The 14,696-nt window shown below is 49.1% G+C and overlaps 1 long non-coding RNA gene across 1 annotated transcript in view; it reads right to left on the bottom strand.

Annotated features, from left to right (window-relative positions):
* Positions 1-259: 259 nt before the first annotated feature.
* LOC108446687 overlaps positions 260-14,696 on the bottom strand; it is a 58,013-nt gene continuing 43,576 nt past the window's right edge. The window contains exon 2 of the long non-coding RNA XR_001861967.1: positions 260-9,840. This is a non-coding gene — a long non-coding RNA (uncharacterized LOC108446687). The remainder of the gene's footprint in view (positions 9,841-14,696) is intronic.

Raw genomic sequence — 14,696 nt, 5'->3', positions numbered from 1 at the left:
TGTGAGTGTTTGGAGATCTGCAGCACTGCTCACTGAAAAGATTTTTAATAGCTTTGACCTTCGTAGGGTCTGTACAGTTCTCCTTTTGTCAAAAAGTGTATGTGGAAGAATTGTGGGAAAGAGCTGAAGATAATACACATGTTCTGCAGCCTGCGTGGGGATAACAGAGCACTCCTTACTTACTTGGATTACTGTTCCCAAGTTCAGAGCATTAGCTGCTGCAGGTATATGGGGATTTATCATCAGAAAAGGCAAATCATTGCTGGTCAGGAAGCAATATAAATATTAGTTATTGCAGATGACTTATAAATAAATCATTTGAAATTACAAAATTAATCAGACAATTCATCTGACAAGTAAGTATTTGATCAGCTCTGTCTGAACCACTGTGGCCAGCCAGGCGCTCTGTAAAGAATCCCTGAAATTTATAGGAAGCAATATCCCTTCACCTCAGGAGGCGCAGGCACAGAGAGCAATGGCCTGAACATAAATTGTGGGACTCGGGTGCCCCAGACAAGGCAGGTTCCAGAAGGTTCCCAGGGGCAGGGGCGAGAGCAGCCTCAGAGCACAGCCCTGGACTCCAGCACCCACCAGGCTGGTGGGGACAGTGACCCCTGCATGGATATGTCCATGCACAGGGCACTCACAAGTGGCCCTGAGGTTTTGGGCAGTGAGAGAACTGTTGCCAGCCAGGTGCTCACATCATTTTCTAACTGTGCCAAGCTAACCTGAGCAGGGGTTTACTTTTTTTCCAAACCTACAAAATGAGTGCATGTCAGTCTAATAGCTCTGTGTATTCTAAGTCTCATCTGTATTCAGCACATCACCAAAATGAGAGGAAGAAAATAGCCCCTGAAAATAAAAGTGTGAGAGAGAGAAGGAGACACAAGCCATTAAAAAAGCAAACAGCTCCCTGCATGTGCTCTGCAAAGGGGGTGCTAGACACAAGTCCTTCCTGCTCACATTCCACATCTCCAATGCCTTTATCAGAATCATAAACACTGACCTTCCCTTGGGCTGGAACATTCTGAGGAGTGAGGATCCCTTGAAAAGGAAGGATTTCACATCCCATCTGCGTATTTTAGGAGGAAGTTTCCTATGAAATCACATACATGTAATTTTCCTACAGTCTCCAAATCCCCAGCTGCTTTCAGCTGATGTAAATAAAACCTGTTATCCATCTTAAAACTCTTGCACTTCCTCCAGGATGGGGGGATTATCTGAAGCCACGAGGAGGAATTGGCAGGTCAAACTTCTCCTGATATCCAACAATTTCATGGTTGATTTTTATTAAGGAATTTTAATGTCACAAACAAAACAGCAGCAACCCTGCCAATAGCAGTGACACCACAGTGCCCATGGCCCGTGGGATGGGGACACAGCAGTGACTGTGCTGGGCAGCAGTGGCTCATGCTGGACAGGCCCCATAGCAATGAAGGGGGGGACCATGGCTGTCGAGACCCTGCTGGGCCAGAGCCACCCTCACCCAGGGGCTGCATCAGCTCAGCACTAATGTGGCCAAGGCCTGGTTTGGAGGCACGTGTGCTACCCTGCACCCCACTCCTCTCCCTGGAAGGCCAGGGTTGATGCAGGCTGAATGTGGCAGAATTTTCAGGACTAATGTGGGTATTTTCTACTCTGTCAACCTTTTATTTAAATGACATTTGGCTGCAGTGCTAGAAGTGTGATATTGAAAATCAATAGGTGGAAAGTGTTTGAAAGCCAATCTAAATCAAATATTACAATATGGTGAAGTTAATCATCTGAAATTAACCTTATAACTGCTTGAATCACTCTAATCTATAAAGAAAATCAATATAAGCATATCAAACCCTGCTGCGAACTGCTGTCTGTTTGAGCTGACCATGCAAATGAAAAATAATAGCCAGTGGATATTTATTGCTCCTTATATGTTAACACTTCTTATGGGGCTGAGATGGGTAGATGGATTCCCCAGGGAGATGTGGTTGTGAGATGCAGGCTAAGGCTGCTGCTCCAAAGAAGCCCAGCAGCTGTGAAGACCTTCTGAGCCACCCTCCCTGCAGTGGATTTCAGAGAGCTGCAGGTGACTAACAGGCTGTTTCATGAGGAGAATTGATTCTACCTGAATGAAAAACAACTGCCCATGCACAGCACCTTGCACCCCTCCTGGCTCCAGCTCAGCTCCAGGCTACACCCACAGTGGCCCCGGCATCCTGCCAGTGATTGGACTCAGCTCTGGGCACCAGATGAGGACAGAGGCACACGGGTCCCCACCAGCACAACCAGCAGTCACCCACCCAGTAGGCAGCACCCCCAGCTGTGGCACCTGCACTGCACCCACTGCAATGCTCTGCTTGGGTGTCCTGGGCCATGTCACTGTAGTGGTCCCAAAGGTGACCACCACCACCACTGTGACAGGGATGTCTGGGAGAATTTGCCCCTGTGGAGGCACTGCTGGCTGTGTCACTGTCTCCCAGTGAGCAGCTCCAAACCAAGGGTGATACATACCCACCCTGGTGGGGGCTGCAGCCGCAGGGGGGGGGGCACAGGTGATGGCCCGCCCTGTCCAGCTGCATCTCCAGAGTGACCATCAACAGGCATTTACTGGCAGCTCTGGGGTATGACAGTGCTTTGATAGCAGACAGAAATCTATAAATAACAACAGTTTCTCTCAAACCCCTCATTTTAAAATAATGAAGACATTTCATAAAGTGGCAAGTGTCTCAAACATTGAGAGTAAAAGCTCAGACAGGCTCTTTTTGAAGTTTTGGGAACAGATGGGAGGAGTGAGATCCCAGCAGCAACTTGCATGTCCTCAAGAGCCTGGGACTAGTCAGAGCCAAGGAGATCAATCATAGGCTTTTCCAGATGCTTTTCATGCGCACCGGATTTGAAGAAGGACGAAGGTTTCTGAGCAGATGCCATTGTCCAGGGAGTGCAGCTGCTTCACACCACTCCTGCCTGTGCCAGAGTGAAGAGCAGTATTTGCCTCCAAGGTCTGCTTGCTGCAGAACTTCCTGAGCTGCCACAGACCCCAAGGTGAAATTATTTTCTCCATTTCAATGAAAGAAAAAAATACTGCCAATTTACCAGCTCTCAATCTGGCATGTGCTGGCTCCCATCTCGGACTTGTGCCAGTGGTGTGGGCGGACAGACAGACAGGTCTCAGCAGCAGCAGGCGTGTCCCACGCAGAGGGGTGGCAGCCGTACAGAGGTGCTGTGACACCAGTGACACACGTGCAGGCCGTGGAGCCCACGCAGCTCACAGCAGCAGCTTCCTCATTGCTCATGATTTGCCTTTTGCTCAGTGTCTGTTCCTGAGTATTTCCTGCATTCCAGAGGGAGATGTGAGTGATGTGGATGACATGCCGCCCTAGGGAGGGGCAGGAGAGCAAACATGGAAGTGGGCAGCAGCTATCCCAGGGGTGAACACACCAGCTGGGAGGCTGGAGCTGCAGTTTGAAGCAGCAGGTCACCATGGATTAGGAATGGTCCTTTGATATTGGAAATGTGTTTTAATGAGTTTCCTACAATATATGCATCATTCGGGTTGCTGTGAAAAGGTATTAAGCAATTCCCCCTTTTCCTCACCCAAAGGGACATCAGGACATGTAAAAAATGCTTCATTTTTTCATACTGTTTAAGCTGAACAGGTTTTAAAGAACTGGGAGCTTTCTCAGTGCTTAAAAATCTCTTGCTTTCTTTAAATTACAAGGACAAGCTGAATTTTCAGAATCAATACTCAGAATGTACAAACAGCTCTCCAGGTGAGGAGGCTCAACAGCAGAGCTGGGCTCTCAGAGGTTGCTCAGTGGTGAAGCTTTCTGTCCAAGCTGTGGAAAAGGGCAGCCACAGCCCTGACTCCAACAGAGCCAGGCTGTGACACTGGCAGAGGTCATGACTCCATCAGAACTCAGTTCTCCACAGCACAGGAGCCCCTTATTTTGCATTGTAATTTATTTTAGAGTTTGAGCTTTTTGAGGAAGGGACTGTATCTAATTTAGTGTGGAGAGAGTAAACACTGGCCAGGACAGAAAATCTGTGTCTGCTGGAGCCATGACCTCCTGCACAGCGCAGAGAGTGAAGTAATGGCAAACATTAATATTAACATTCATCCAGGGGTGTCGCAGCAAGAGCTCAGGTCAGGGTGGCATAGTGCCAGCAAGGAGAGGTGCCACCATGGGGAGAACGGGTTTGCTGCCCTCATCCTGACTCTGAGCCTTCACAGACCCTCCAAAGAGGAGCTGGGGTAAAAGCCCCTAGACCTGGTACTGCTGTGAGCTCCTCCGCATCACCAGCAGAGTCTCCCAGTGACCCATGAGAGGGGACAGGCTCAGCAGCCTCCCTCCGCCTCACCCAGTCAGTCCCTCCCACACCCCCGGGAGCATTCGGGGGGATGCAGGGATGCACCGGAGGGTCAGGGAGTGCACAAATGTAATGCAGAAGGCAGGCTTTGTCCAATGTCACTAACACCATTTACAGCCTATTGGAGGGGACAATTGTCCCATTAAGAAATCCAAAGACATTCTGGATTTCTTCAGCCTCAGGGCTTGGAAGCAGGAAGCATTTACTGCCTAATTAAATTTTCATATACTGGCAGAGTACAGCTCTTCTAGTGAATCTGTATTGGACAGTGTGCCAGATTTTGCGGAAAAAGAGCAGGCTCGAGTTGCCTGGGGCTGCCGACGTCAGCTCCCGGCTGGAGCGGGAGCCCCGAGCACAGCGGCCACGGCACCGCCTCCCCCGAGCCGCCGCTCGCTCCCGCACACGGACGTTCCCCGCTGCCTGCTAGCGGCCGCGTCTGAAGCCAAGTGGCTTTCTCTTCCTAGCAGGACTCCTCTGGTGGCTTCTCTGCTCGTTTTTAAGGGGCAGATAGCACACAAAAGGGCTGACCCCCTTCCAGGCAGAGGTGAACACCGTGCACCAGCTGGCGGCGTCCCGGGCATGTGCCAGGATCTAGGCACTCCTTGTGCTCCCACTTTGGCCCCAGCAGCACCCACCGTACAGCACATGGGCTCCCTGCACCTGCGACTCTCAGAGCCAGGATGGTTCCTTGCCTGTCCTCACTATGCCGGGTCAGAGCTCCACACTGGGCTCACCCTTCTTAAAAAACCTGCTCCTGACTCTCCTGATGTCTGCTCAGCTGCTGTGCACACCAGGACACAGACTGAGAGCCCAGCAGATAAGCTTAGTGCTCCTGGATGTCCCTTGTTACCTCTGCCACGGCCCCAGCCCTTGCTGAATGCTCTTGATTCCTTGTGACAGGATGGGGACAAGGAGCCCAGTGCCATCCCCACCAGGATACAGCCCACCACACCGACACGCCATGGCCAGCACAGGGCTGGGACCACTGCCGCGCTGCTGAAGGTGCCCAAGGGCTGTGGTCTCCAGCCCTTATTTCCTTGGCAAATAAGTGCCTGAAAGGCACCCAGTGGGGACCAGGGACAGGTCTTAGCACTAAACCCATCGTTATGTTCACAGGGTGACTTGTACATTCCCCTGTGCCACAGCTCTGCCACCATGAGCTGCTGCAAGAAACATTCCCACTACACTTTCAGAGCACAGGGCTGAAATAAGGTGCTGTCAAAACAGCCCAGATTTGTGCAGCTGCTGCCAGGAGCTGTTGCTATTGTATTGTTCTTTAACAGAGAGACAAGCACTGGAGCTCAGACTGGGACAGCCGTTTGTGGAAGTGCTGCGGCAGTGTGAGGGAGCTGGGAGAGTCTCCAACTGCCCAGGGCTGCCACAGGCACCAGGCAGGTGCCAAGGGTTGAGTTTAGCTCTCAAGCAGATTAAGGCAGAGCATTCCCACTGACCAGGTCACATCCAAACATCTGTGTGAATGCCCAGCTCTGAGTGGCAGCACATACTCTCTGTGGGTATGGACTGCCAAGTCACAGAACCCCAGCTCTCTGCTCCCAGGCAGGGACAGCCCTTCCTCTCCACACACATCTGTCTGCCCAGCCATGCCTCCCTCCCTCTCTCCCTCCCTCCTCCTGGCCACGCAGTGGGGTCCACCACTGCTGCCCCTTGGCCTTCAGAGGGGGCTGCATGCAGGAGAAAACCTGCACTGTGCAAGGCATCAGCCACACACATCCAGCTCCAGAAAAGCCACTGCTGGAAATGCTGGAGGGTGAAACAGAGACCAGCAGCAGCCACTGTGCACTGCCCCACCACAAAACATATGTGCACACACACACCCATGCAAACACTCTCCAGAGCTGCTGCACACAACACAAAATCCTGAGCAATTGAGTAGTTGAAATGCTCTGTTTCAGTCCAGCCAGGGAAAAGCCAGTGTTTGATCAATATTTTCCACAACAACCACTTCCATGTGATAAATGCAGTTATAGCGAAGAGGAACAAATTAACCTTCTGGTGCAGATGGCAGCTACTGCCTGGGAAAAAAGATGGCTCAATTCTGCAGGGAAGCAGGGAAGGGCCATGGCAGAATTCCTGCAAAACTGACCAGTCGAGGCAGTATCTGGGAGGCATTAATGAAAATCAGCCCCAGGAGCACACACCCACCTACCTGTACAGGGGGAAGGCAAAACCAGTCACTGAAAGTGGCACCTGCATGACTTGGAAGAAGCTGAACCAGGAGAAAATATATGAACTTGGGGCAGCTGATAGATGAAGACAACTGAGGGACTGTGCTGCAGCACCATGAATGTGGGAAGATAAAAGGCATCTCAAAAAGTGCTTCCCAACATCAATCCTTCCACCAGTGACAAATTGTCTGAAGTCAGGGAGTTCAGCAGCTGTCTGGATCAGAGATTCCATCACAGATTTCTCAGTCACAGGCAGCTGGATACAAATGGCAGCGAGTGGAGATGTGCAAAGGGCACACTATGTAAGGTGCCATGCACAGGAGCAGTGCAGCCCTGGGAAAACCAGGAGCCTGAAGAGTGGAAAGACGAAAAGGCAATTGCCCACGCAAGGAGAGGAAAGGCAAAACCAGCACATGGCGAGTCCCATCTTTGGGCTGGCCATCCATAACCTGCTCCTTAGGCCTGGAGAAGGCAAGGTAGACTTCCCAAACAGAAAAAGGAAAAAGAAAGGAGCTAGAGAAAAAGATCAGAAACCTCATGTGGATGAAGACATCCATTTCTCTCTGACTATGTATCTCTGACCATTCAGGTTACATTTACTCTTCTCCCAGCTGCAAATGTGGGTGAAAATATGGTTCACTGCTCTGCAATCTATCTGGAACTTGCTTGCGTCTGTATCTGAAAGTAACTTTGTGCTGCATCAGCCTCAGCATCAGAGCACAGCAAGCAGGATTCCATCTTGGAGCCTGGTCCATGAGCTCTCCAGGAGCTCTGTTTTTCTTCTGAACCCCATCCTGCTCCTCTGTCACTGCCAGGCTGCCTGGCTTCGTGTTGCTTTCACTCTTGTTGTGGGGACAACACCTTGGGACGCTCAGGAGCTGGTCCTGTGCAACAGCCCCCTAGACTGGCTGGGGTTTTCCTATCAGATCTAAGCAGATTTTGCCTCCTGGAAAGATTGACAAATGCAGTTGCACACTTGCATCCCATAAATACCTCTCTGCCATTAGCAGTGAGCAGCCCCAGGTGCTCCACAGAAACCCCAGAGCTGTTACTACAAAGCACTGCTGGGAGAAGGCCCAGAGCACCTGTACTGCACAGCATAACCCCGCTCTGCTCCAGGGCTGACGCCCTGCCTCACTTGAGTCTGCCCTCCAGGCAGGAGATCCTGACCTGTGATGTCTGAATCCTGCACTGCAAAAGGTGCTCGAGGGGAAAAAAGGATCACATGTGACCTGGTAATGGTGAGTGGCAAGGCAGAGGGGTCATAAAATTTTGCTGAAAGAAGATGAAAGCCTGTTCGTGTCCTGGCTTCCCACTGAAGCAAATACACAAGGCATGAATTTGCTGGAAATTCATTAATGTTCCGCATATTTCTGGGAATTTAATTTATCAACTAGTAACTGCATAAATAGAACAGGCAAAAATGCTGAAAGTAGATTAAACATTGATGTAAGTATATATTGATTTGAACATTCCTGTGCTTTTGCTTGTGACACATCAATAAAATTAAATAATATCTTAATAAAATGTCTTGGTAATTATGTCTTTTCCCTTGCGTAAGTGTGCCCTCCAGCAATGTAATTAAAATCAAAATTACTTTAACCCTCCAGTGACCATTTGACAAAAATTTAAGAGTCTAGAGATTTCTCTGAGCTGTCCCACTGAGCCAGATCACTCTTGGTCACACACTCTGCACACACCACTTCCATTCTGATGGCGCTGTGAACAGAGATCGTGTTCACTCACATGTGTTGAGTGATACGCAAGGAAGTCAGGGAGCTCTGCATGGGAGAACAAAGATGGTTCAAAGGTTCATTTTGGCTCTGGGAGGACCTGGCTCTCTGAGCCCTGGTGCTAGTCCCCTACAAGAGCATTCCCATGGTGCTCAAGCAGTGATGAGTCAAAGACAGGCCATGGGGCCTCGCTGGCACAGAGCAGGATCCACCTCTGGGCTCTGCCACTGCCATGGGACCTCTGCTGTGAGCACACCCAACTGGCTTCTCCTGTCCTGGATGCAGAGAACCATGGCAAAGCTAGAGCTGCCTGGGCTTGCCCACCAGTTCTGATGGCAAGCCCATGCCTGGGATGCAGCAGAAGCCCCCTGATATCCAGCACAGGGAATCTGCCACAGCTCTGACCCAGAAGCAGCTCTTTGGAAATGCTACTAAGAAGCTTTGCCATTTCCAGGAGTGATTGGACCAGGTGAGAGCCCATCATCACCACCTGAGGCAGTGAAACCCCCATCATTCCCATTCAGCAGGGGCAAATGACTGCTGTCCCACTGTCAGATACACTGACAATGTGGCCTTTCAGGAACCACCAGTAATCTGTTTGCTCCAACTCTGCTGTGTCACACTGTCAGCTCGGCACCTAACCTTCACATAACCTATTAGCTGTCCAATTTGTCTTTCTGTCATGGACCATGTGATGCTCAGCACAGTGACTCTGTGCATTTTTATTGCTCTCGTTAGTTAATGAAGCACCACTTTGGAATTTGGGGGAATTGAGAAGATATCTCTGTCACACCATATCCCTGTCCTTGGCACCCAGCATGTCTCACCATGCTGTGGCATCTCACCAGAGCAACCCAATGAGACAGGAACACAACTGCCACAGCCTTGACAGGGCTGCCACACAAAAACACCTCCCAGCCTGCTCAGGAGACCTGCTGAGGCTGTCACAAAGACATCTGCTCTTGCCTCAGACAGAGCTGGGCATGGATTCCACCGCCTCCAGGGCAGAGCAAAAGGTCCAAAGTGAGACAGACCCCAGCTTGGCTTTCATACCTTCTGCTTTACTTCTGGGCTTCAGAGACAGAGGGGATTGCAGCTGAGTCCTGCCTGAGGAACAGGCAGCTGCGGGCTGTGTGGATGGAGGGAGGCCAGGGGGATACTGATCAGCTCCAGTGACAGATTCAGCAGCAGATGCATACTGCAGACAGGGACTTGGAGGGTGAATTGTGTCACATCAGAGACTTCTCCTCCTGTACTGATGCTGTGATGGAGTTTGTGTAGATGCATCTGTGTCCCTCATACTGTGTCCAGGACAGTGGCGTGGCTCCATTAGGTGCTAGACCCACAATTTCCAGGGCTGAAGGCAAAACCTTCTCCCATCCCCAGCAGATGATCACAGCTCCACATCTGAGCTGAATCCAGCACAGCAAAGCCTTCAGGTCCTGGCTGGCAGCACACAGCATCCTTCGAGAGGTGACTGCACCCTCCACTGTGCTCCTGTGGGTATTTCATCTGAAGGACTTGCAGAGAACTTTGTAGCCATTCATTAGCACAGAACTTCCCGGCACCATCAGCTAATGAGAGAAGGGAGACAGATGAAAAAGCTGTTCCTAAAAACCAATATCAATCCTGAATTCACAGCAAAGCTTTTTTTTTTTCTGCTTATTAGGTTTGGAATTGAAATAGTTTGGCCAACTATTCTGCTACTTTGCATATCTAATAAGCAGATATTTTTCTATTTAGATACAATTACAAAATAAACCTTGAGTTGTACAGTGAAGAGCTTGGAGTTTCTGCCCACTCACCTTTTCATTGAAATCCTTGTAACACTGTGTGCCATACTTCATCAGGGAGTCAAACACCATAGTTAAAGACCCAGTATGACATTTTACACCTGACTTAACCAGCACTAGATTATCGGCTGTTGGTATGAGAGTGCATTTTTTACAACTTGCTTGTCTCTGAACTTGTATTAAAGGGTCCTGGAAACCTAGTGGGACTGAGCAGGCTCAAGACAGCAGCAGTATAACTTTGCAGTTCTTGGCGTGCTTGCACAGACCATTAGCTGCAGATGTCCTTCTGAAGATCAAGAGCACTTCAAAGCCTTCTAAATTCCTTCCTAAGCTCAAGAGGCTGGGAACATTTGCACAGCTAACGCCAGCTGACCTCGATTCATGAGGCAGCACTCAGATCCAGACTAAGACTTCTCCTGGAAGTAGTTTAAATGTCTCCCATTCTCTGCAATGAAATAATCAGTCGATCTCATTTGCACACATTTGAAAAGTTACATTTTCAGAAGTCTGCCTTGTCTGCTTCTTGCAGACAGTTGTCTTCACAATAAACTTGGAGGAGACTCCCCATTCACTCTGTCTAGGACAGTAGTGGAGACATTCCTGTTGTTCCTGGCACTCTTGGGACCAGGCCACAGCTGGCATTAGTGTTTGCAAGTTCACAAGAAACAATGAATATAGTTACTGATTTCTGAGGACTATTGTTAGCTAATCTGCAAATATTCTAGTGAGTGACAAGTGCTTTGGAATTTGAGGATCGCTGATGACTCCTTTTGTCTGTGCTTACTGTTGTAATATTAGTGGCAAAATAATTCAAATTCAGATAATGTAAATGCTTCATGAAAGAAAAAACAATGCCAGTCAAAGATCCAGGGTTATGGACATTGCCCAGGGAGGCAGACACTCAACCTGTACCTGGAAATTTGGAAGGACAGGAATCCCTGGCACACCAAGCTCGTGCTCCCTCTTTCCACTGAGGACCTCCTGATTCACTGGTATGACAAGGATAATTCATTTCAATGTTTTTAAGAAAATGAACCAGGCATAGCCCAAGCAGGACAGTCCACAGCCTGGGAAGCAAACACCAGAGTGTTAACAGAGACCAGATGGCGCACACGCGGCAAGTGGCACAGCAGCATCTGCTCCAAAGGAGGAAAACCAGCACAAAGCAGCAAGTTTCCATGCCCTGGCAGCTCCTGCCAGGGATGAGTTCACAGTGGGAATCAATCAGGCAGGAGACCACTCAGCATCATTAGGGAAGGCGCTATATAGGAAATTGATTTTCTCCTTTAGCACTCTCTCCTCCAGTGGACGCTGGCTCTCTCCATAGTGATGGGATGTGTTGATGGCTTAACAAGCTGCCAATGGGATTATGCAGAATCATTTTATCTGGTTCAGGAGCTGTGTGAAATGGCATATGCTGGAAGCACAAGACTGCACGGCCCTAACTGCAAAGACAATGAGATCTGAGCCCAAAGCCTTGTGATAAAGAAGAAAAGACATGCACAGCCTGAACATCTTCAATATTTCAGAGACAAAAAGTCCAATTCCTGTAGATGGTGGGCATCTGGGAGCTGCTGGGTTTTCTAGGACAGGCAGGGATTTCTACAGCATGTATAACAGAAACTGAGAGCACCACAGCAATGAACATCTCCTGCAGCAAGAGCTCTGGAAGGCTGACCAGCCCACCCATGTCCAGCACCACTCCCTCCTAGAGGATGGACATACCCAAGAAAAGCAAAGGATGGTCTCTTTGTGATCTCCACTACTGTCAGGACCCTATAAAAAGAGCTCAGGCCCTCCTAGCAAAAGGTGAACAGATGACCTAACTTCATTAAAAAAACAGCAACATTCATTATTTCAGCCTTCCAGGGCAGGCACAAAGATAGATGAAAGGAATAAAGGCAAGCTAGAAACATCAATAAATTACTGCATCTTCTTATTGGCTGCAGTATTCAATAATTTCAAATGTTTTCTGGTGCCTTTGGCAAGCAGAAGGTTTGCAAAAGTGCTGAGCCTGTCACTTGTAACATGTCATCATCACTTATCCCTGCTAAGTTGCATTTTCTCTCCCTTCGCAGGGATGACTCCAAATGGCTGCAGCAGTGAACAGGTGATGGTGGCTCTAAGCTAACAGGGCTTCTTGGTAACAGAAGGACAGTCCCAGAAAGCAACAGAGCTGAGTGAGTGCAAGGTAAAAGACGTACTTCAACTACAGTCACCAATTACCCTGAAAGAGCTGGGCATCTTCCTAGGTGAGGGGAGCTGCCTGCCCACACACAGACCTCCCTGGCCTGCCTGGGGACAAGAAGGACACTGCTCCCCATGAAGACTCACATGTCCCCAAGAAATGACGTGCCCTGCAGCCAAGGACAGAGCTCCTTGTTCTGTGACTGCATGGGAAAGCAGAGGTGAATGCTCAGGTCTTCTTTACTAATGAGCAGCTGATAACAAGCCACAGATCCCATTCTTATGACGTGACTTGCCCAACTCAGCAGCTTCTGAGCAAGTTCAGGGATGCCCAGCCAGGGGCAACGGGGCCACACTGAGGTTTTGGGGCACTGGGCTGGGGAGCATCCTCTGTCCAGTGCAGCATCCCCAGCAGCACTGACCCTTTTTCTGGGAAAGAGCTCTGCCTCCAGTTGTATGTAGAGAGCCCATGGAGAGCCCACACATGGAGGGTACGGGATGTGAAGGACATGGTCTGGCCCAAGGAGGCACACAGGGTGCAACAGGCCTGGAGCCACTCACAGGCACCCTCACAGCAGCCCGTGGGGAACCAGTCGAGTTAAAAACAGTCCTGGATGACCTGCTCTGACAGTGCCATGTACCTGCACCAAGGATTCTCACAAGTGTAGTAGACTACACCACGTGGCTTTGACTGCTGTTGAAAATATTTAATGAACTCTGGAATATGAATCACTATCAAGGACCCTGAACATTAATTTCAGTCACAGCTGGCCACACTCTATCACCCTATAAACACCTCTCCAGTTTCAATTAACATTTCACTATCTCCTGTCTCACTGAATATTATATTTAACTAATTTAAGAGGATTGGTAAAGATAGTTTTCACACTTCACATGAAAGCGTAATGAAATAATGATACCTGTACCCACAAAAAGCATGAGGATATTGCATAAAGAGCTTTAAAGTCATCTGAAGCAAAAACTTCTCCAGGAGGCCTTCATTCTAGCTTTGGCTACCAAGGCCCCCGTGCATGTGTGTGCCATCCCTGTGCTGGTGTCCAGCTCTGGACCCCAGCCCCAAGCAGCCACAGCCAGGTCAGCCACAGTGTCCCTGCATTTGGGTTTCCTCATGTTTAACAAATGTCTTTGGAAGGAGCAGGCATTTCCCATGGCTGACTCAGAGAAACTGATTATTGTTTGTCCTCATCTATAACCTCATTTGCAAAAAACCAGTACCACAGGTTTTCAAAATCATGGAAATTTAAGCCTATAAAGGACAGAACACAACTGAATGCTGTCCTTTGTGCAATAACCTTTCCTCTGTTTGGAGACTGTCACTTCTCCCCTTCTTATTTACCCATTTCAGGTCAACAACACTCAATCCTTTCAGACTTTCCTCATGAGTCATGTATTTTGGATCTCAGCATCTCTCTCAAAATTTTCCAGTACTTCACCAACTTCTCAGTATTTTTTCTTAGAAGAAAAATACATTTCATTATTTTTAAGAGATAAAATATTTTTATTCCCTGACATTACATGCAGGGGGAATGTTTATACCTGGGCCCGTACAGGCGACACTCATGTTAATGTATCCTAAAATAACGCTATGCTTTTTGGCATTGTCACACCCACATCCTTTCCTGCAAAAATGTTGCCTTGCCAGCTATTTCATATATCAAAAGCAGAATATATAAATACATAAGTATGTATTCCTGCTTTTTAGTTCTCCCTTCTGTGCAGAATGTGGACTTTCTGTATCAGTGTAGGCTACTTTCCGATCCTAATTGTGCCCCCGGGACTGCTTAGACTCTCATTACATGACTCAGGCCAGAGTTACAAGGTTTATAAGCATGTAGACTCTGCCCTCATCCCCAGCCAGGGTTTAGCAGACCTCCCAGTTTCCTATATTAAACAAAACAATTTGCCAATAATGTGCTTGATTCTTGTTACTTCTGTGCAGAGCAGAAGCAGCTCCCTGTGGGAGCGCAGCTCTACCTGGGCTGCCACATGGCTGAGTGCTGTGGAAGATCCCAGGGTGGGAGGGAGTTGTGGAGGATACCCCATGCAGCCACACTTGGTTAACAGCACTCATCAGCCTCCTCATGCAACTCCCCACCCAGTCACTTCTGGGGTTCAGCACCCCTGAAACGCAGCCACGCTCTGGCTGCAGTGGGACCACATGGTGCTGGGAAGGCCCCGCACCTACCCAGAGGAGGCTCCAGCCTGGGATAATACCCCCACTCTGGGCAATCACACCACCACTTTTTCCCCAGGAGAAACCAGACTCCTGAGGACTTCTGTAGAGCTGAAGCACGAAGATGACCCAAAAATTGTCACCATGTTGTTTTCACCACCACGAGGCCATATTTCCCCTTGCAATGGTGGCAGTGGACAAAGATGACATACATCATAAATGCAGCTATTTTTATTGCCCAGAAATTAGCCCAGCA

This window comes from Corvus brachyrhynchos, unplaced genomic scaffold, assembly GCF_000691975.1.
Source record: "Corvus brachyrhynchos isolate BGI_N302 unplaced genomic scaffold, ASM69197v1 scaffold5, whole genome shotgun sequence".
NCBI lineage: Eukaryota > Metazoa > Chordata > Aves > Passeriformes > Corvidae > Corvus > Corvus brachyrhynchos.
This window is presented reverse-complemented; position numbering and strand designations above follow the sequence as displayed.